This window comes from Vanacampus margaritifer, chromosome 4 (assembly GCF_051991255.1).
Source record: "Vanacampus margaritifer isolate UIUO_Vmar chromosome 4, RoL_Vmar_1.0, whole genome shotgun sequence".
NCBI classification, from domain to species: domain Eukaryota; kingdom Metazoa; phylum Chordata; class Actinopteri; order Syngnathiformes; family Syngnathidae; genus Vanacampus; species Vanacampus margaritifer.
In genome coordinates this window covers 18,499,746-18,520,130 of record NC_135435.1, presented here as the reverse complement: position 1 = coordinate 18,520,130, position 20,385 = coordinate 18,499,746, and the positions used below count along the sequence as shown (strand labels likewise).

The window sequence follows — 20,385 nt, the reverse complement described above, 5'->3', positions numbered from 1 at the left end:
CAAAATTTAGCAGCAGTAAATTTAATAATAATGCATAGAATTGTGGAGACTGGGGTCAAGTTGTATTTTACAATTTCAAAAATGTGCAGAATTTCACAAGTTACTTGTTAAAGATTAGAACTATGAAAAGAAAAATGCAGTGAGCTGTCACCAAAGTCTTACAAAGGTAATTATGACATCTAGTGGCAGAAAAATGACCTCAAAACAAATCAATATCACTGTTTGTTTTGTTTTTTAGTTTAACTCATTACTAAAAGATGCAGCCATATTTCTTTAAAAAAAATTCCACTTTGATGTTAACAAAAGTATAAACATTTGTACATTTTATTGTGCATTTAGAACAGATTTGCGATTAATCGTGAGTTAACTATTGAAGTCATGCGATTAATTACGATTAAAAACGCCTGACACCCCTAATATTTGTGTTCAATGTAGAAAAAAAATCAAATGGTGCACCTTCATAAATGGGTAAGACAAAATCAGAGTGTATCAATTATTGTTCTCGCTCAAGGTACACTATCAATATACCAGTATTAGATGCTGATAGCATCACCATCTAAAAGTACCATCTCATAAAAGCATTACATCATCCTTGTTATATACAGTATGTTATATATCCTTGAGTAGCTCTACTGCCCACTGACAGTCCAACTAACATACTTACAAAACATAAATATTTTGTTCCTTTTAACTCATTAACTGCCATTGACGGCTATAGACGTAAAAAATTAATCATTTTAACTATTTCTATTAGTTTAACTTATTTTTTTTTAAAACTTTTATTAACAAGAGTATGAAAACCTAGGAAAAAAATATTGTACATTTCGAACAGATATAATTTTTTTTAATTAATCGTGATTTAACTAGTGAAGTCATGCGATTAATTACGAATACTAATATTAATTGCCTGACCCCTCCTAATTTTTTAATCTTTTCTTTTTTTAAATATGTTTTTAAAGAATAAAAGATTATTAAAAAATAGGGGCGTCAGGTGATTAATTTTTTTAAAATTGTAATTAATCACATCACTTCACTAGTTAACTCACGATTAATTACAAATTTTATATCTGTTCTTAATGTACAATAAAAAAAATTCTATGTTCTCTTTCTCTTGTTAACAAAAGTAGAAAAAATGTTAAACTAATAGAAATAGTTCAAATGAATTTATGGCAGTGAATGAGTTAATGCATTTAGGAAGCATGTTTCCAGATATTTGATTTGCTGTATTAAATAAATAATCATGTACAGTAACAATAATAAAAAGATAATTTGGCAATTGGGGATGCACATCAAAATGCTAAAAACCTTGGATTTTTTATTTATTTATTTTTTTTGCTTAATCCGACATGGATTTACTACTTAAAAACAAAAATGGCAGAAATGGAAATTAATCTGAATTCAGCTCAAATTAAAGTTACGTTTTTCCATTTTAAACAGTGCATCTGCCCATGTCACGTGATGCATCCATGTTGATTGCTCTGAGAGTACACAAACCATACTAGCACTGCTTGAATTGTCACCCACACACACACGCACACGCACACACACGCACACACACGCACAATGGGAGCACTTTTTGCACAGAAAACGCATGCATGACGTAGAAACCACCGACGGAACAACGCAAGCAACCCACAAAAACATCTACTTCCTGCTTTCATTTTACCTTTACTTGTTGCTCATCTTAAATGGAAGATTCCAGTGTTACTGCCATGATGACTACCACACACGCACACACACACACACACACACACATACGCACGCACACACTCTAAATGGTTGAGGTCAAAGTGCAGCGTTTGATCGAGCCAACTTGCCAAGTGCAGGTCTGCAGCCCTCTTGCAACACCAGGCCTAGTTATACTCAGCCTGTTTGAGGTACACTGATTACTGATATTACACACACACACACACACGCACTTAAACACACACACACACACACAGTACCTTCACTGCAGGGTATGTGTAAACTCACCATGCAGAAGCAGGTCGCTGCATTAAACACAAGCATATGCTAGCAAGAAGTCTTGCTATGATCTTGCACACAACCCTCCACTAGACTGGGCTTCAGTACGCTACACTAGTCGGTGTGTTCCACTGCATTACATTGGGCAGGGCAGGCTCGTTCCCCCTCATGTGTTGCCCCCTGTCTGTGCGTGTGTGCGTGCGTGTGTATAACAACAAGTGCGGGGCCCTGCGAGAAGGCTGCTAGGCTAGGCTCTCGCACGTCGAGGCCTCCTGCAGTCATTGGTGTGAGAGCCCATTTTCACAGTTCACAGCCGACCTGCTAATGGCTGATCATTCATTCACGCTCTGTGTTGATTGTGGAGGCGGGGCGGGTTGGCCAATCGTACACTTCGGTAATGTACCGTACATAGCGGGGATAATCGGCGAGGGCAATAAGCATGCTAATGTTTCGTTGGCTAAGACAATTGAGGTGTGGTGGTGTGCAAATGCTTGGGATGCTAGGGTGGCGCTGAGCTACAGCGTTGAATGTACATTTTTAATAAGTTGATAACGTTTCTTGATTTAAATAACTGGCATTAATAACTGCCTGAAATGTCTTAAAGAAGTGATCATTTTAAATAAGTAAACAAAGGGAACATATAGCAACTTATGATAATGTGCAAAGGGCTGAAACAGTTTCAACACTATAGATGGTATTCACTGACGTCACGGGATCGCGAGTCCGCCCCTCATGGTGGGTCAACTTTCCACCGGTGTCAACTTTGCTTCTATTGTGTTTACAACAAATGTTCTTTTGTTATTGATTAATGTCACCCTCATCTTAGATAGTTCCCCTACCGCTAGCTACTAGCGCTAGCATGTTACAACAAAAACTACATTGTTGATTCATCAATTATTTTCGTACACTTTAACAACAATTTCAACTTTTGGGCTGCTGGTAAAGGTAAATAAGAGACCTTAAGGAGGGTATTTGGAGATATCGCAAAATCGAACATCTTGACCACCATATCTATTTTTAGCCAGAGCTAGCCACGGCTAGCGGCTCATGTCACAATCGCATTATGGTAAAATAATTTTAACATCTTACAATGACACTTACTTCAATCAAAATGGTCAGAACACACACTTTGGTAGACTTTGTCATTTGGAAATCCTTTCGATTTATCTTTTCAATTCCGGGCACTTCTTTATCCGTTCCCATTCGGCATTCCATGGACCCGTGAACAGCACTATCTATAATGGACTAATTGACATGAAGTTAACACCTGATTAGCAAAATGAAGTGATAGGGCTAACGTGGACACATTGGGCTACTATTAGCTGAAATATTCTACTTTGTTTAAAAAAAAATAATTCTTTGATGGCACAAATAAACATTTTTTGGTGCAAAAAGCACACAAGTGTTCTCACTGGAGATTGACTGATAAAGAGAAAATTAATCATTCTTCAATTTCTATTGAGTGGTTTTAAAAAATCTTACACCAAATGTCATTTAATACCTATCTATCTATCTATCTATCTATCTATCTGACTAGCTAGCTATCTTACTAGCTAGCTAGCTAGCTAGCTAGCTATCTGCCGTATGACTGCACTGAAACTAAAGTCTAAATCATGTGATTTGGATAGATTGTTTTTCAAATATCTTTTTTAAAGCCAGTTAATAGAACTAAAGCTAATTGTAACCCCCCCTCCAAGATAACATAATAGGGAAACCAGATGGATACTTATTTAAAGTCATTATGATACTCGTTGGTAGCTAAACCGACTGCAATAAAGGCAAACAAATCTCTTTACATATTGAGGCAGCTCGCCTCAGGCAAGTGGCTGCGATCACTGAAAGCACATGCGACTCCATTTGATTAGCAGCCGTACGATAATAAAATACAAACTCGCGTGTGGTGAAATGCAAACTGGCGCGAGACGTGAAAGGGCTGTCAGGCATGCCGCTGATGTGAAACATGTTGCATCTGCCTCGCTCACAGGTTTTTCACAGCGCATTAGGAGAACCTTGTAGAATCACTCTTTGAGATCACACTGCATTTTCTGTGTGACTACACATCTTTAGCCCGTGGAGGAGCTCGCCGCCGCCGCACTGTCCATCTGGATATCCCGCCTCGTCCCGCAAAGTTCACTTCGGCCAAACATGACAAACTTCCTCAACTAGATTGGATTAGTATGAGAGGGAGCGTGCGGCTTGCGACTAAGTGCTCTCCAGGCTAAAAAGAGAGTAGTAGAGTGCCAAGGAAGCATAATTAATGTCCTTAATTGGGCCTTTCATTACAGTGGAGGCTGATAGTCCACTCATAGTGGCTGCAGGGCCGCTGCCATGTGCTGATAATGACGTGTAGCTCATCTCATACGCTTGCTGGCCTTTTCTTACATGCATGTGCTTCAACACTCTCCAGTGAGCATTTAACACTTAAATCCTATAATATTGGATGATAGTCAAGCCTTGATTGATGTATGACAGATTTAACACCTGGTCAGAGAATTTATTACTCTCCCTATGTCTTACCTGAACTTTGTTGCTTTGACATTAAATGGGCACTGAAGTGGAATCCGCTATTGTCCCCGCCACCCCTATTCCTTTGTAGTCAGACAACGTCCAGTAAATTCATGTATGCTACATTTGAGCAGAAATTGTCAGAACATGTGTGTCTCTATTTATCAAAATCAAATGGAGACTCGTTTTTGGTCCTGCTGATAACATGTAGAAATTAATGCTAATATAGTAACACACTGTCCATCAATATAAATTAATTACAACTTGTAGCTATATAAACTGGAAAGAAACATTTAGTAATCAACTCTATCTTTGCAAACGCTTCAACTGGGCATTACACGTGTACATTATTATTATATACATAGCATACATATATAGCAATACATTGCTTACATCTACTGTATTATGTCTACACATCCATTATCCCAAACTCTATTTTACAATAAACAATTAGATTTGATACTGAAATTGAAGGGAGGAAATGTGATTATTAAATCTTGTGCTTGCTTGACCATTTGTTTTGGTACAATGACTCACTTTACCAGCAGGGGGCAGTAGTATACCGTTGCCAGGCTTTCCAAGAATTTAAATGGCCCACACTAATTTATTCATCACATAAAAATACGTGCCGCCATGAGCTCCATGTCTACCTTGTATGTGGTTTATGAAAGCACAAATAAATTTTTGGGGGGGCTGGGGGGTTTATATTATAATGATAAATAAATCCAGAAACGAAAAATGATATTTGTGCTCAAGGTATCCCATTAAATTGATGACTGACTAGGGTCACCAACTCCAGGAAAACAATGAGATGGAGGGCTCTTTTGTTTTATGTAATTACAGGCTAATGAAGTCAGGTTGGATTAATTGGCAGTGATACACAAAGGTAGACAGACTTGACCCAGTCAATGTTCTACTTAATGAGTATTTGTGAGGGAGAAAAAAAAATCCCCTTATTTAATAGCTCTAGCTGTAATTTAAATCCATGTTACAATTATATAGGCACAATTATTTTGAATATTTGTAGAAGGTTATTGGTCATTGATGACCATGTTTTCTTTTAATTGGAAGGCAGTGCAAATTATAAATGTAATAAGCGAAACTTCTACTTACAATAGGTAAAAAAAAAAAAGACTTCTAGTATGTTCTTGGCTTACATGATCACATTGATGGAGTTGTAGCCAACATGAGGGAGAGATTGACACACTTTCCTTGTTCCCCCCGGGCAATGAGCTAATTATGGAGGGTCCCTGGTTTTATTTACTGTCAGCTCTCGGCCCCTGGGTGCTTGCGTGTGCGAGCGCGTGTGTGCGTACGTGCGTGTGTAAGGCTGATTCTGTCGTCTCAGAGCGATCTCAATCACACCAGTTTAGTTAGGGCCTTGCCATTTTGCCCGCATTCAGCCAGGGGCGCAATGACGGAGCTAATGCTGACCGTAGTCCGTTATATGCAAAACCCCCCTTGGTTAAGAATCAAATGCGATTATGGGCGATTATCAGAGTTGCCACTCTGAACATATTGGGTAAGGGTAGTAGTGATGGGCAAATGAAGCTTCATGAAGTACTTGTAATATATATATATTTTACTCCTCTAGATGGCGCTCTTGGTTTAAAAATGCAGTAGAAATTTAATCAATTTCCATTGCACTTGCCTTTATTTCAGAGCACCATCTAGTGGAGTCAAAAAATACTGTGCTTCATGAAGCTTCATTTCAAAACAGTAGCAAAGTCCAAGTCTGTGTATTTTTAAGGGACTGTGGGGACAATTCCAACAGGTGTTTGAATTAGTCCTGAGAGTTGTTTGTGTCCCACCTCATTTGCACAGGTTCCAGAAACACACATCTGTCGGTCTATGGAGGATCATGGGGAAATCTCAGAACAGTGAAAGGATAATAAAGCAAATAAGAATGATGACAGTGAGTCATCACACACCTGCTATTTAAAGTGTCGCTGATTAGATTCAAACGAACTTCAGTTGTTTTTGTAGACATTTCCTGACATTTTGTTTTTGCTTTCCACTGCAATTTTTTTTTAGCTTACACTGACTGCTATTTTAAAACTGTTCACAATTTCTTCCACTGCGGTCTGATGAGACCAAAGTTGAACTTTTTGAACTTATCGGCCCCATATATGCCGGAAAAAGTTTACGGTAAAACCTAGGATTCAATTAATGGCATGTAGACTTTTTATATCCATTCTATATTTGTATGTAAAATGAACACGATGCAAGGGTTAAACCACTTACAGTAAATGTCCATTATGCATTGACAGTGGATGGTCATTTGTCGGTAACCTCACTGTGGACATAGTCCCCAAACAACATACGCACACACTCATGTTGATCAAACAGAAGCTGCAGTCAGCTGCCGGCTACAAGCTGATTCAAACAGTACCTCAGCAGGTTCCTCTTCCCAGGGTTCCACTCACAGCTCCATTTGTTGGTGACAGCGTCGCTGTGGAGGTGACACACCACAGCGACAGGGGCGGCCCACCCTCCAAACTCGACATCAACATCCACTCTCCCAATGGTGACGCCCTGGTGGGCCCCCCCCGTGGCTTTGACCGCGTCACTCAGGAAAGCCCGGGCACACTCTGGCACATGTCACGGCAGTCGGCGAAGAGGCGGCTGAGTGACGGATGGATGGACAGGGAAAGGAGGCTTTTACTGAGGAGGACTCTCATTATGTGTTGTGTCTGCTGTTAGCTCCCGAGCCGGAGTCGATTCCCCGAGTGACCCGGAAAGCGAGGCGTGGCCCGCACAGCTGTGTGTGTAATTAATGCACACAATCAGAGGTGTGTGAGTGTGGACGCACGCAGGGCCTTACCAGCTTATTACAGCTAAACATTGAGCCACGGGAGAGGGCGCCGGGCAATTTCCCACCAGGCCTCGTCAGGAACAGCGGGAGGGAGAGCCTCGCCATCAGCTCATACTCGGACCTGCGCCGAAAATTACCGTCATTAAACAGTAAAGTGAGTGAGTTGATAGGATGAGGGAGCGCAAAAAAAGAAGAATGGATGACAGTGGGAAAGAAAAGGAGGAATACACTAAAAATGAAGCTCTCTCAAACGGTATTGAGCAGCGGATGTGATTACATGGGATCAAAATGATTGATGCAATATTTAAGTTTGGATATTTATTTAATAGGAGGCTGATAATATTGAAGCCATTCTGAAGTCTGAACAATTGCAATTTAGACATCTGTCCATATACTCTTGTCCTTATTAGCACACCCTGGACTGGTTGCCAGCCCATCACAGTTGAATAAATTCAACTTCATAAAGATACCTACCTAGACATACAGGTAGCTAATCAAAACTGTTTGAATTACAATTATGTTTGCATCATGTTCTAACTTACTGTTGCATTGCGGTTTGTTGATTGATTTAGTTAGGTACACTTGAGTTGAGACAATCTACAGGTAGACAATCAAATATCCTGCCTTTGCAAAAACAATGCTAACTTAACACTATGCTTATACAGCGACATAATAGTGCCGCCATTTGGCCAAGTCTTTTTTCTTTTTTTTTTGTTTTGTCGTTGCTTTGACTTGCGAGTAAAAACTTAATGTGTTCAAGCAAAACATAAACTAAGCATAAAACTGAGAATTACACATTTTACAACCAAATAACTCTGCCTTAAAGGCTACTAGCTTAATGCTAACACATAATACAAAACGACATAGATGAGCTAACAACAACATAACTTTGAAACGTGTCCCTTTTTTACTCGTGACTGCCATCTCTGGCCTAAAGTGGAACTGCAAGGTGCCACTCCGTGCCGTGTTCGCCCCAAACAGGGAAGATACAAGCTGATAGTCGCAGTCGCAGTAAAAAGTCAGGGCTTATGCTGACTAATGCATTTCCATTTAATTCAATAAGAAACGATGATTTCAGATACAAGTGTGGTCACGGAATGCATTAAACTCATATCTTAAGGCACTACTGTATTCTATAAATGATAGTGGTTTAGAGCTGCAGTAAATCAAGTGGAGAAATGTTTCTAATTACACTTAATAATACACATTCAGTATGATTGAATAGTCATTGTCTCACGTTGATATTTTGTTGCAGATCCAAATAAAGTGGATGAACTTCTTTTGTTCACTTTTTTTGTGAATGTAACACCCCACCCAATCGCACCATTCCTCCATTCCTAAAGTCATTACTCAGTGAGAGAAATTCACATTGTATTTGTAAAGGAAGGGGGCGTCGACACAACTAATATTTAAGGCTAGAATTCACATTGAAAACCAGAAAGCAACTCTTTCATACATATACATTGAAAAAATTAAAATCTCTATTTTCCATTTTTGGAGCTTATTTGTAGTAAAAGCCTCAAGCAAAGAGAATCAGATGCCTGCAGGTTAAATTCAAACGTTCACATTGCAGCTGATATCCATACAAAATGATAGAAAGAGGCGCTGCAGTGTTGCTCAAAGCTAAGTCCGGGCCTCTCGAGTCTATTCAGCATTACACTGACAGGCAAATGTTTGAGTTGAACAAAGATCAAGAAGTCTTCCCCAAAATGTTGTAAAATCTCGTCCCATGGCTGTCTTGACAGCTCCACTGGGCCTGTGGCACTTCCTTCTGTCCTCATTCTTTTTTCTCATCCCCGCACATATGTCAGAATACACTTTTCTAACGTCCACTTCTACCATTTCGAGTCCCAACGCTCCTTTCTTCCTCTCGTCCTGAAGTTCTCTGAAAAAAAAAAGAATCACGTGATTGAGTGTTCACCTGGCTTGAGATGAGAGAAAGAAGAGATTAAATAAAACACAAACACACACACACAAAAACCCAGGAGAGATTGTCAGATGCATGGCCGAGGAGCGACGCGCTATGCATCGCAACCTCATCCCTCCTAGAACATGTTTCTTCACAACACACACACATATACAAGCATACACAGATGCGCTCCTGGTGATGAAGAGTGAAAGAGAGGAAGAGAGGGAGTCTTTGCATGGATGACCCAGTTGGGCTTGTGCCAGTTCTGGAAGAGCCTGGAGCCAAAGCGTTAGACCTGGAGACACACACACACACACACGTGCGCGCGGCAAGAGAACGACACACACACATGTACAAACGCCATCTGGTCCCGTGCCTTTTAATAACTGAAACAAGGCGCAAGATGTAGGCAGCATGGTGCACGCTTTCCCATCAAGCCTGGCAGCAGCAGAGCGGTAAGTAAAAATGGCAGCCATAGCCCTGAGAAGAGTAAACACAACAGCACACAGGTGCGGAGAGGTGAACACGTGGCCTTTGCCGGCATTTGTTGAGGAAAGGGATTCTCGCTTTCAACATGCGGCGAGAAGTTGAGGAAAGAAGTTGCGGCCTCGTGTTCAATTTTTTTTCTTTACTTGTGCGTCTTCCTCCCCCGCTGCGTACAGGAGCCAGTCTGACTTTTGATCCTGGCATCTGCGTCTTGCAGGAATGCCTGCGCACTCCCCCTGCCCTCTGATGTAGCTCCAGGAACTAATGGAATGTGAAAGAGACAGACGGGCTTCTCGAGCTGAAAAACACTGCCCTCTCCCCCTGTACACGTGTGTCCGTAGCAAAAGCACACTGTCTGCTTCAATCTGGACATCTCTGTAGCATCCCGAGGAGAAAATAATACAAGGAAACTAGAACGGTTCTGAGTAGCGCACAGACGTTGAGGTTAAACCCAAATTATTTTTTTTCTATTTCTGATGAAATCAAGCTGATGTGTCAAGCAAAAGTTCAACATGGCAATCAGCAGAGTACGCTAGGCTTGGCAAAAAATTAACACACAAAAATCACAGGAACCGCAAAATGGCAACATGAGTACAATCCACAAACACACTGCTATTTTCTTGCTAATGACCAGTTAACTGTTAGCGCAACATAAAAACACAACTCAATAGAAACATTTTGGTCAAGGTACAGTTCCATTTTAAGCGATATGGCTAATGCAGAAACCAAGTTCCAAAAACATTGTCAAGGGTAACTCAGTAGGATATTTCACCATGACATCACATGAAGAGCTAAAACTTCTCCGATGGCAACGCTAGTAAACAAACCCTTCTGTCATATGACCAAGGTAAATTAATTGAGAGGACAGGGTACGTGAATGGCTTGAATTAATGAATTTAGCCTTCTTTTTCACCGCCGTACCAGTTTGAATGTATAGTGTCTGTCAACAAGAAGATGCTACATGCTATCAAGTAGCCACTAGCTGTTTCTCAACTGGCGTTCTTGTTTTGTCTGCTCTTGTGAAACATTATCAATCGCGGTCCAAGTTTTGTTCCAATTGACAGTACGCATAAACCAAGAACGCACGGAATACCCAGATGTTCTTGTCAGCTAGTTTAGGGAGCGTACCAATTTATTCAGAGAAACTCGCGTTCTTAGGAATAATGTTCTTCTTACGTACATGGCGAGTTCACGGGACCGTCCTGCATTCTTCACATTGAGAAATGTCCTTCTTATCTAACTCGGAAAGCTATGATTTTTTTGAGCTTGACACAGTAGTGCTCTTTTGATGGATTGATACTTTAGCACTGCCTCAAGCTACAACAGACATTAGCGGACATTAGCTAGTAAGCTAGCTATTATGTTTTGTCGTATTACTAAAGGAATATAAGAGTTTGTGTTGAGTGGGGGTGAAATACAGGATGTGTGTGATGCACGTGGGCGTGTTAGGAATGGAAGGTTGCCAACAAAGGATGCTAATTGCAGGGGGAGATGCAGAACCGTGATAAGATCAAAGTAGGTTATAAACCACATTTGTTTGAGACCGTGGCGGAAAAGTACAGAACAGGAGAAGCCACCCAGTGACCTGCGGATGAAGATCGGCCAATGAGAAGCAAGCTAAAGTTAAACTGCAGAAAACACATAGCCAATAGAATAATGCCAGGATGCCTTTGTTTCTGTGTCATTTAAATATTGTGTAGTATAACTATTCACTGGGGCAACTCGGAAGAGACGAATACGTTGGCTGCTTGAGACAGAGACGTACAGAATTGTATTGATAGGGACCCGGGACCCCAGCTGTTTGTATTAGATTTGAATGTTAGGAATAAATCCACTCGTGTGTGAAAATGCCGGCTTCCTGATACCTTTCTATTGCAGAACGAGCATGCTATTGTTGGATGAGTGATAGTTTGGTAAGGTCACAAATTGGAGTCAGATTATTAACTTAAATTTATATTAATATAGAAATAAATTCCAACAATTATGGTGACCCCGACGTGATGCAAGAGAGGTAAAAAAGAAGTCTGGGACTTCGAGAAAACCACAAGAGTCTGGGACTCGAGGATCTGGGATCCAAGTCCACACCAGGTGACGACCTGAAAAAGCCACACGTCCGATCGGCTTTCCTCTTGGGCCCATACTCAAACAAGGTGAGCAGATTCCTTTTGTTTAAATTCTGCACATTGGCAACGCTAAATTATGAGAGGAAGGAATGTGGGACGTGTTAGTAGGGTATAAAATCTGGGATTTACCTACTCGAATAAGTTTGGAACTGTTCGTGGTTTGATACGGTATAAAATCTGGGATTTACGTATAAAGTGTGGACATTAGTAGGGTATAAAATCTGGGATTTACCTACTAGAATAGGTCGCAACTATTCGTGGTTAGATACGGTATAAAATCTGGGATTTACGTATCGATACGGTTTAAAATCTGGGATTTACGTATCAGTGTGGAAGCGGTGTGAATGTAAAAACTAAAATTAAACTGCAAGAGAAGTGATTAAGGACACGTGCGAGTGGATTTAAGGATGGCAGAGAAGAGAAAGTGTGATGAGGGTCTCGGGTCCCCTGGAGTCTGGTCGGAGATTAATGGTCATTACGGTAGGATGGAATCACAGTTGATTAGTGGAATAGAAAGTAAGAGAATTAAGAAGGAAAGAGAACGGTGTCAGAAGTTGTTTCGGAAATTAAAGAAGGATGAATTGTTTCGCGGAGAACCTGGAACATGGGATATGTCGAAGTTAGCGTGGCAGTTACAGGAAAAGGAGAGCAGAATGTTGGCAAATATTCAAGATATGGAGGAGGAACAGAGCCGAGTTGGATGGCGAAAGCGTCATAAACTCAGAGAAGAAGTTGAAGATGTAGAGAATGATAGACGGGGCATTCACCAATTGGCGACTATTGCGACTGCGCTGGCAGCGATAAGAGAGGAAAAGAAAGAGGTTGAGTACCACGGGGGATTGGCTTTTGGGTTGATTGTAGGTGTGTTATTAGCCGCTAAGTGTTGATCACACTTAAGTGAGTGCTGTTGTGTGTGGTGTGCTATTAGCGGTCTGTGTTGATCACACAAGACGTCTGCTGTGTTAAACGCCCGTTTATTGACGGTGCGTGGTGTGATATTAGCCGTCCGTGAATTTTTTACGTTCGAGGGCTGTGTGTTAGAAGCCGCCGTGAAGATCCAGGATATATTTGTTGAAGTCGCGCAAAAGGTATTTAATATCTGTTTCGTTTTCGTCTTGTTTGTGTTTGTCTGAAAAAAAAAAAAAAAAAATATTTTTTTTGGGGGGGATGAATGAGAATAGTTTTGATCTGTTATATCGTAGTATCATAAGTGAGACGTCACTGACTTTATAAATATTAAAAACGACTAATTACTACATATTATGGACGAAAAAATTGACCGTAACTAAGGAGGTTTGTATAGACTTCCGGTCGAGAGTCAGAATTGGTCGCTAAGCGAACAGTGAGGTCATGATGCTGGACGCATTTCCACCACAGCGTCAACGTAAGTATGAAACTCTTTTAAATGTATGAATGCGCACGAATTGTGATAGTGGGTGGTTCTCACCGTTGTAAAATGTGGTGTGTTTGTGGAATTTGATTGTGTAAACAGCGCCAGACGCTGATTACCTCCGTGAAAAACACTTCTATAAGTTTCTTCGAATGGAAGAAAAGTTAGACGTGTGGGGTCGTGAGCCAAATGTTGGTTTGTGCTAGAATGTTAGCGTGGGATAGCTCTGTGAAAGTTGCGCAGATGATTGTGATTTTGAGAATGAGGAAACTGATGCTAAGCTAGCGGCTCTGCCAGCGTACAAGTTTTGAGCAGGAGAGGAGTTTTTGGTAAGATGCTACTGTGCGAATCTGTTTTTAAGGCTAAGGATGAGTTAGCTGCGGGCAGCCGCATCTATTAAGAAATTGGAACATAAATTGGATGAAGTGTTGACTGTGAAAGATGACCTGGGGGGAAAATTTGAACCAAGCGAGAGCTCTTGGCTTAGAAATGAATTGTTGAGTGTACGCGTTTGTTTGTTTGTTAAGCTCCATGGTGTGTTGTGGCCACGCGTTTTGTTCGTTGTTTGTTTTAAATTGTGCGCGACGTGTCTGTGTCGCAGCCGTAACGTTGCGATGGATTGTGCGCGAATAAGTCGACCTTTGAGCTATAAGTACGTGGTGAAGTTATTATTAGACGAATAAACGGTGTATTTTACAAATGAGTGCGCACTTCAGAGAGGTTTGTGTTCGTCTGTGGTTCAACAACTGAGACGCCACTGAATTAAATTGAGGAGTTTGTGTGAGTGTTTGTTGAGCCCAGTTGGTGAAGTGTTTGGAGCATGTGTGGATTGTGTGATTTTTTCCTTGTTTGTGTGCCTGCAGGGAGTTTGTGACTGTTTGTGTGACTCTGACAATGGGAAAGGGGGTGTGATAAGTTTGGTCCTCTCTTCCATTGTCTCCATTTGGGAGACTTGTAGTCTGTTGTGTGTGAATAGCAGGGGTCTTCTACTGCTAATCTGTTAAAATCAAATTGGTCCTATTATGCGGAAGGACATAGAGGTCTAGGTGTTAACTACAGGCCACTATCATATTATTTTTAAAATCAGATCCGTGTTTTTATAGTTGAATAAGTAATAAAACCAAATTTTAATTGAAATAGACTTTTCATTTTTGATTTTTATATTTCCCCTGCATCTCTGATAACTTATTCATGGGTGTGAAAATGATTTAACCTTTGTCTTTATCTGAGTCCCATTCTAGAAGTCTGGAAAGGACTTCCATCCAAGTGGCCAGGGTGACTGATAGCTGTCACATGTTTCTTAAATTTGAGGTAACACGTAATGAAGATGTCTATGGTAGACATATGCGTAAATATAGTACTACTACTTGCTATAGTGTAGTGATCAAATTAAAATATAACCACAAAATGAATAAATTAGGGGTTTGGAAAACAAAATATTTTGGGGGAATTTTTTTATTTTATTTTGTCTTGGAAATTGAATGACAACAAGCAGTGTTCTCTTGCTATGATCTCATCTCCCTCTGTCTGTTCCGAGTGTATAAGTGTTTCAGGCAGGTTCAATCTTTGACGAGAGGTGTTGTTCTTGGGTGTCTCCAACGTGCTGGAATAACCTGGCTGTTGGGCACAGAGTGGACGGCGAACTGAACAATGGTCACTTTCGGGGGGGGAAGTGATCACACGGACTGCGAAAAGGATGGTATACTGCAAATCCGCTCGCCATGAGACTGTTCAATGACTCTTATGAATTATCTGAGCAAAATGTCCATCAACTCTTTGAGCAGACATCTCAAACTCTCATCACAGCCGTCCTGATGAAACTGTCAGCGGTCTCCAGTGACAGCTAAGGCCTGTTTTGAACTTTGCCCTGCATAAACTACTATCAACAAGGACAGGAAGGAATATGAACTCCAGTGTGGACTCAAAGTTCGAGTCATCTGAGATCGGCCTTTGAGTCATATTTTGGTCTGTTTTGGGTACAGTTTGCACTCTGTACTGTGTCGGAAAAGGAGATGTGATCTATAGCAATGCAGTTTCGGAAATTGAGAACAGCTTATGTGAATTAGGGTAGTATAAAATTTAGTCTAATCTTTAAATACTATATTTTCCGTTGTTTGATGCTTGTTGAATTTGGCCTTCTATTATTTTCCCATTTCTCTTTTATAACTTTGGCTTCTCAGAGTGGACTCAGATATGGAACACTTACGGCTTTTTAATTTTGATTAAGATCAACAGCACTGATCTTTGGATTCCACGGGGAATGCACAAAGGCAAAGTTCCCTGCTGTGTTTTTACAAAGCCCCCACTACTCTGTAGAAGAGGTGAGGTTAGTTAGCATTTTAAGAATACTTTTTGGTTGGTGTAAAGTAGGGATTTTGTTTTGTTTTTCTGATTATAACTCATTTCTTTTATTAGTTGAGATGGCAGATATTTGGAAGATTCGGGACCTGCAATAGATTAATGGGGTTATTTTAAATCTTTTTCTCATCTCTCCCTGACCCTAAAAGTCCTCCGCTGCAGTATCTTAATTTACATCTGCTTAAATTGGTTGTTTTTCTAATCTACAGGATTCAAATTTACATTACAAACTCTTGCCTCAAAGGCTTTTGTTTTTATGGCTCCTGGCTAGCTCAGCTGGAGATCTTTTTATAGTTCTGGTGTTGGCCAAATTGTCACAATTTGGTTGTTTTTAATCTACAGGACACAAGGTGTCTGTTTTTCCTCTTTGAAGCAGCAATTTGGAAGCGGCTGCAGTTTTCACATTCAGGTCTGAAATGATCAAAATTGATCTTTATCAGATGGGGGAATGACTGGTCTGTCTGTGTATGGTTGAAAAGGAAGTCTGATGTGAGAATGACTGGTCTGTCTGTGTATGGTTGAAAAGGAAGTCTGATGTGAGAATGAAGTTTGGTGTGAGGAATTTACAGGCAGCGAATGAAGAGGATGGGAGTTGGAAAAATAAGTTCTACAAAGATGACAAAAGACGACCCTTATAGCAGAAATACGGTAAGTATGTTCCATCTCAGAAACGATTGAAAAGTATAATTTCTAGAGCCCATGGAATATGCCATTTAGGTGTGGAAGGAACATTGACACACCTGGGTGACATTTTTTCATGAGACAAGTTGTTAAAAATGAACTGCAGTGTTTATTTAAGGTATAAGTATAAATCTCTTCTCAGACTGTTCATGGCCCGGCCGGACATGAATAGTTCTGAGTTAAGATGATGTTGTTTTTAAATGATTTACACTGCTATAATAAGAAACCAGCATTAAAAATACACAAATTTGATGTACGATAAAGAGCAACATTATGCTCAGGCATTGGAGCTGTGGATTGAGACCACAGGTAAACACCCAGGCAGCTACCCTGAAGCTGAGATGATGTTCAGGATGGCGATGCTGAACGGCCTCCCAAATGAGGTGCAAGCGATTATGAGAATTGAAACTAAAGGACAAAAGTGGTACCATTACTCACAGTTGCGCCCGGCCCCAGACTTTGTGCCTGCCAATGGTGAGCTTAAAGATTGACTGCCCGGACGGGCAGGTCAAGAGAGGGAATGGGACAATGGCGAGAATTGGATCAAAATCGGACTCGGAAGTGTCTGAACAAAAACGACGACGATGCAAATGTTTAACTTTATTGACTATTTTGTTTGCAGGCTTGTGCTTTGTGTGGACTATGTTAGCGTTTGAACATATGGTGCGGGATGATAGAAGTGATGGAACGAAAGGAGAACGAGTGATGGTGTATCATTCCTGTAATGGAACGGTATGGTATGAAGCAGAGCAAGATGGTGGTAAGACGCTGACACAGACACAACAACTACTGTTAAATCTGAAGTGTAAACAACCGACACAGGTATTTCTATGGTCACTAATAATTGGCTCCTGATGGCTGAACAGGCCGCTAAGAATACTAACGAGGATTGTTTGGTATGTTTAGGTGCAAGACCAGTTTTGAAAATCATGGCAGCAACTGTTGTATCCAAAACCTGTCTCTTTGGTTTCCTGTATAACAAAACTCTCCAAAGAAAGTGCAGCCAATTGGATTCGGCCTTTCCACTGACAAATATGGAAAAGCAAAAGCCCATTTTTGACATCCATGTTGCACAACAAAATTTTACCTGCCTAAAGTTACATGGGAGTGGCCCTGGGATTGGAAACATCCAGGAGTCATGGTGTAATGAAAATGTGTCTTTGCCAGCAGGAATACCTCTCGCTCGTGCTGATGTTTGGCTGTGGTGTGGAGAGAGAGTGTTGTACGATAGGCTTCCCCCCAATGCCTCAGGTAAGTGCGCCCTAGTAACGCTGATCATGCCAATTAGTGTGACAGCATTAGACATGGCTAGGATAAATTGGGAAGGAGTTAGACAGTGGGGAAGAATCCCCTTCCTTGGGAGGAAGAAAAGGGACATGCAAGAATGGTTGAATGCAGGAGACCCCACATACATAGATGCAATTGGAGTTCCGAGAGGGGTCCCTGATGAATACAAATTGGTGGATCAAGTGGCGGCAGGATGGGAGAGTATTTTTCTGTTTATTACAGTAAACAAAAATGTGGACCGGATTAATTATGTCCACTACAATGTCCAACGATTGGCGAACTTTACCACCTCGGCACTCCAGGCAGTGCACGAGCAATTAGCAGCCACGTCTCTTATGGCATTCCAAAATAGAATGAGTTTAGATATGGTGTTAGCTGAAAGAGGAGGAGTGTGTGGTATTTTTGGGGAGCAGTGTTGTACTCTGATCCCCAACAATACATCTCCTGATGGTCGCCTTACTAAGGCATTGGAGGGTCTGCGCACGCTAAGTAATAAAATGAAAGAGCATTCAGGCGTGGACACCAGTTGGTACTCTGACTGGTTAAACGTCTTTGGCAAATATAAAAGCTTGACTGCATCAGTATTGATGTCGATCGCAATGTTTTCCGCTATTATGGTGTTATGCGGCTGTTGTTGTATTCCATGTATCAGATCATTGACTGTTAAGACAATTGAACGCACGTTGGGGCCAATACCGCCGGGTGGTCAGTATATGATGATCCCTCAGAAGGACCCCCAGGAAGTGGAGACAGCTGTGGCCCTCCGGGAGTCCGGGATGTGAGTATGTGAAGTTAGCCTCAGGGATCTGAGGCCATGAGAAAGAATGAAATTTTATACTGATTTTCTACTAGAATGAAATTTTTTACTAATTTTTAGTTGTTTATTGATTTATAGCTCATGTTTAACAATAAAAAACAAGGTATTCGAGTGATGACCTCAGTCGTCTGAGGTCATGAGAGGGATTAAAGGAATATAAGAGTTTGTGTTGAGTGGGGGTGAAATACAGGATGTGTGTGATGCACGTGGGCGTGTTAGGAATGGAAGGTTGCCAACAAAGGATGCTAATTGCAGGGGGAGATGCAGAACCGTGATAAGATCAAAGTAGGTTATAAACCACATTTGTTTGAGACCGTGGCGGAAAAGTACAGAACAGGAGAAGCCACCCAGTGACCTGCGGATGAAGATCGGCCAATGAGAAGCAAGCTAAAGTTAAACTGCAGAAAACACATAGCCAATAGAATAATGCCAGGATGCCTTTGTTTCTGTGTCATTTAAATATTGTGTAGTATAACTATTCACTGGGGCAACTCGGAAGAGACGAATACGTTGGCTGCTTGAGACAGAGACGTACAGAATTGTATTGATAGGGACCCGGGACCCCAGCTGTTTGTATTAGATTTGAATGTTAGGAATAAATCCACTCGTGTGTGAAAATGCCGGCTTCCTGATACCTTTCTATTGCAGAACGAGCATGCTATTGTTGGATGAGTGATAGTTTGGTAAGGTCACAAATTGGAGTCAGATTATTAACTTAAATTTATATTAATATAGAAATAAATTCCAACATTACATAACACATAACGTATGGCTCATTATCAATTTTGATTACGGGGCAAAATGTATCCATCGTCCAATCAAAAAAGACAACTGTTTGGCTAGATGTTAGCTAGAATGCTACTTCCTGGTTTATGGCGATTTTAGACTGTTATGACTTTTATTACAATTTTCACCTTAATTCAATGGTTTCAACATGTACTAGACCTAAAATTTGTGTGTGTTAGCCCACTAACTAGCAAACAATACTTCTCGACCTTTCATACTTGGTGGAAGTATTAAAATAAATGAAAAACAAATAAAAACAAAACAGCCGCATCAAACATTTGAAGGATCTCAATTAAGTGTCTCCAAATAATACGTAGCATGATTGTAGGTTGGCTAACCTTTGAGCCGTAGTGTACGGGTTAATCCCACAACTCCTTCTCCCTCTCACTCTACACAGAGAGTCTGAGGGTCTAAAAGGGGTGTTTACAATTCACTAATCTGACTTCAAAACCAGCTTAACTCCGGGAGACATCAAAGGTGTGCGCGTGATGGCCCCACTGATCCCAGTAAGGGGGGATGTATGATAGACTGGAAACATTCGGAAAACGGCTGGGGAGGAGGCGTGGGTGCATACGGAAACGGAATATTTCTGGGATCTTGTGATGACTGTCTAAGGAAAGCATCTATTCCAGACTTATAAGGCTTAAAATGGGGAAAAAGAGCACAAGACGATTTCCTTTGGTTCAATCATGCCTGTAAACGAATCAATAAAAGCCCGTTTGTTCATTAGCTTTGCGATCCCTTTGACAAACAGTGTCGATTTACGTTGTTTATACCCTGATAACAAACGCTCCTCTACGGCTTTGCCATTTTTATATCAAAGCCGCTCATCATGAAGACACAGTTAATAGGCCCTGCTTGTCATAAACGTATTCATTAGGAATTTAAAGCTGACTTTTGCAATACAGTAGCAGAGAGTGGACAGCGAGGCCTTTGTCCTGGTGAGGCTAATGATGAAGAGCTCATTTGAACAAGACTTGCACGAATGCGCGCGCGGGAGAAAATGCAGGCGAGGTAAAATTAGCTCGTAATAAATGAACATTGTGGGAATACATTTGGCATTAATTGTCATCCAAAGGTCACGGTTCATTGAATTACCATGAAAGAGTTTGACAAAATATATTTGGTGCTCACTGAGGTGTGCGAGGCCAGCTTTGTGGAGTAAAATGTATAAATAACTGTAATAACTACAGCCGTGTTTCGAGGACTTATTAATATCGGATAGAGGGGAAATGCACATTCTGCTGGGACATTATCAAGGAG

General features: G+C 40.9%; 2 long non-coding RNA genes across 3 annotated transcripts in view; one reads left to right on the top strand and one right to left on the bottom strand.

Moving 5' to 3' along the window:
• Positions 1-20,385, bottom strand: part of LOC144050472 (uncharacterized) — a 49,203-nt gene that overhangs the window by 25,405 nt on the left and 3,413 nt on the right. The window contains exons 2-3 of one of the 2 annotated variants that reach the window (XR_013293854.1): positions 7,295-7,406; positions 6,863-7,095 (exon numbers count right to left, since the gene is read on the bottom strand). This is a non-coding gene — a long non-coding RNA (uncharacterized LOC144050472). Of the gene's footprint in view, positions 1-1,666; positions 1,830-6,862; positions 7,096-7,294; positions 7,407-20,385 lie in introns of those variants that run through there. The other variant, XR_013293853.1, reaches the window with a different exon arrangement.
• LOC144050325 (uncharacterized) lies at positions 12,898-18,954 on the top strand. The gene is made up of 2 exons (XR_013293829.1): positions 12,898-16,199; positions 16,855-18,954. It is a non-coding gene; the product is annotated as an uncharacterized LOC144050325 (long non-coding RNA).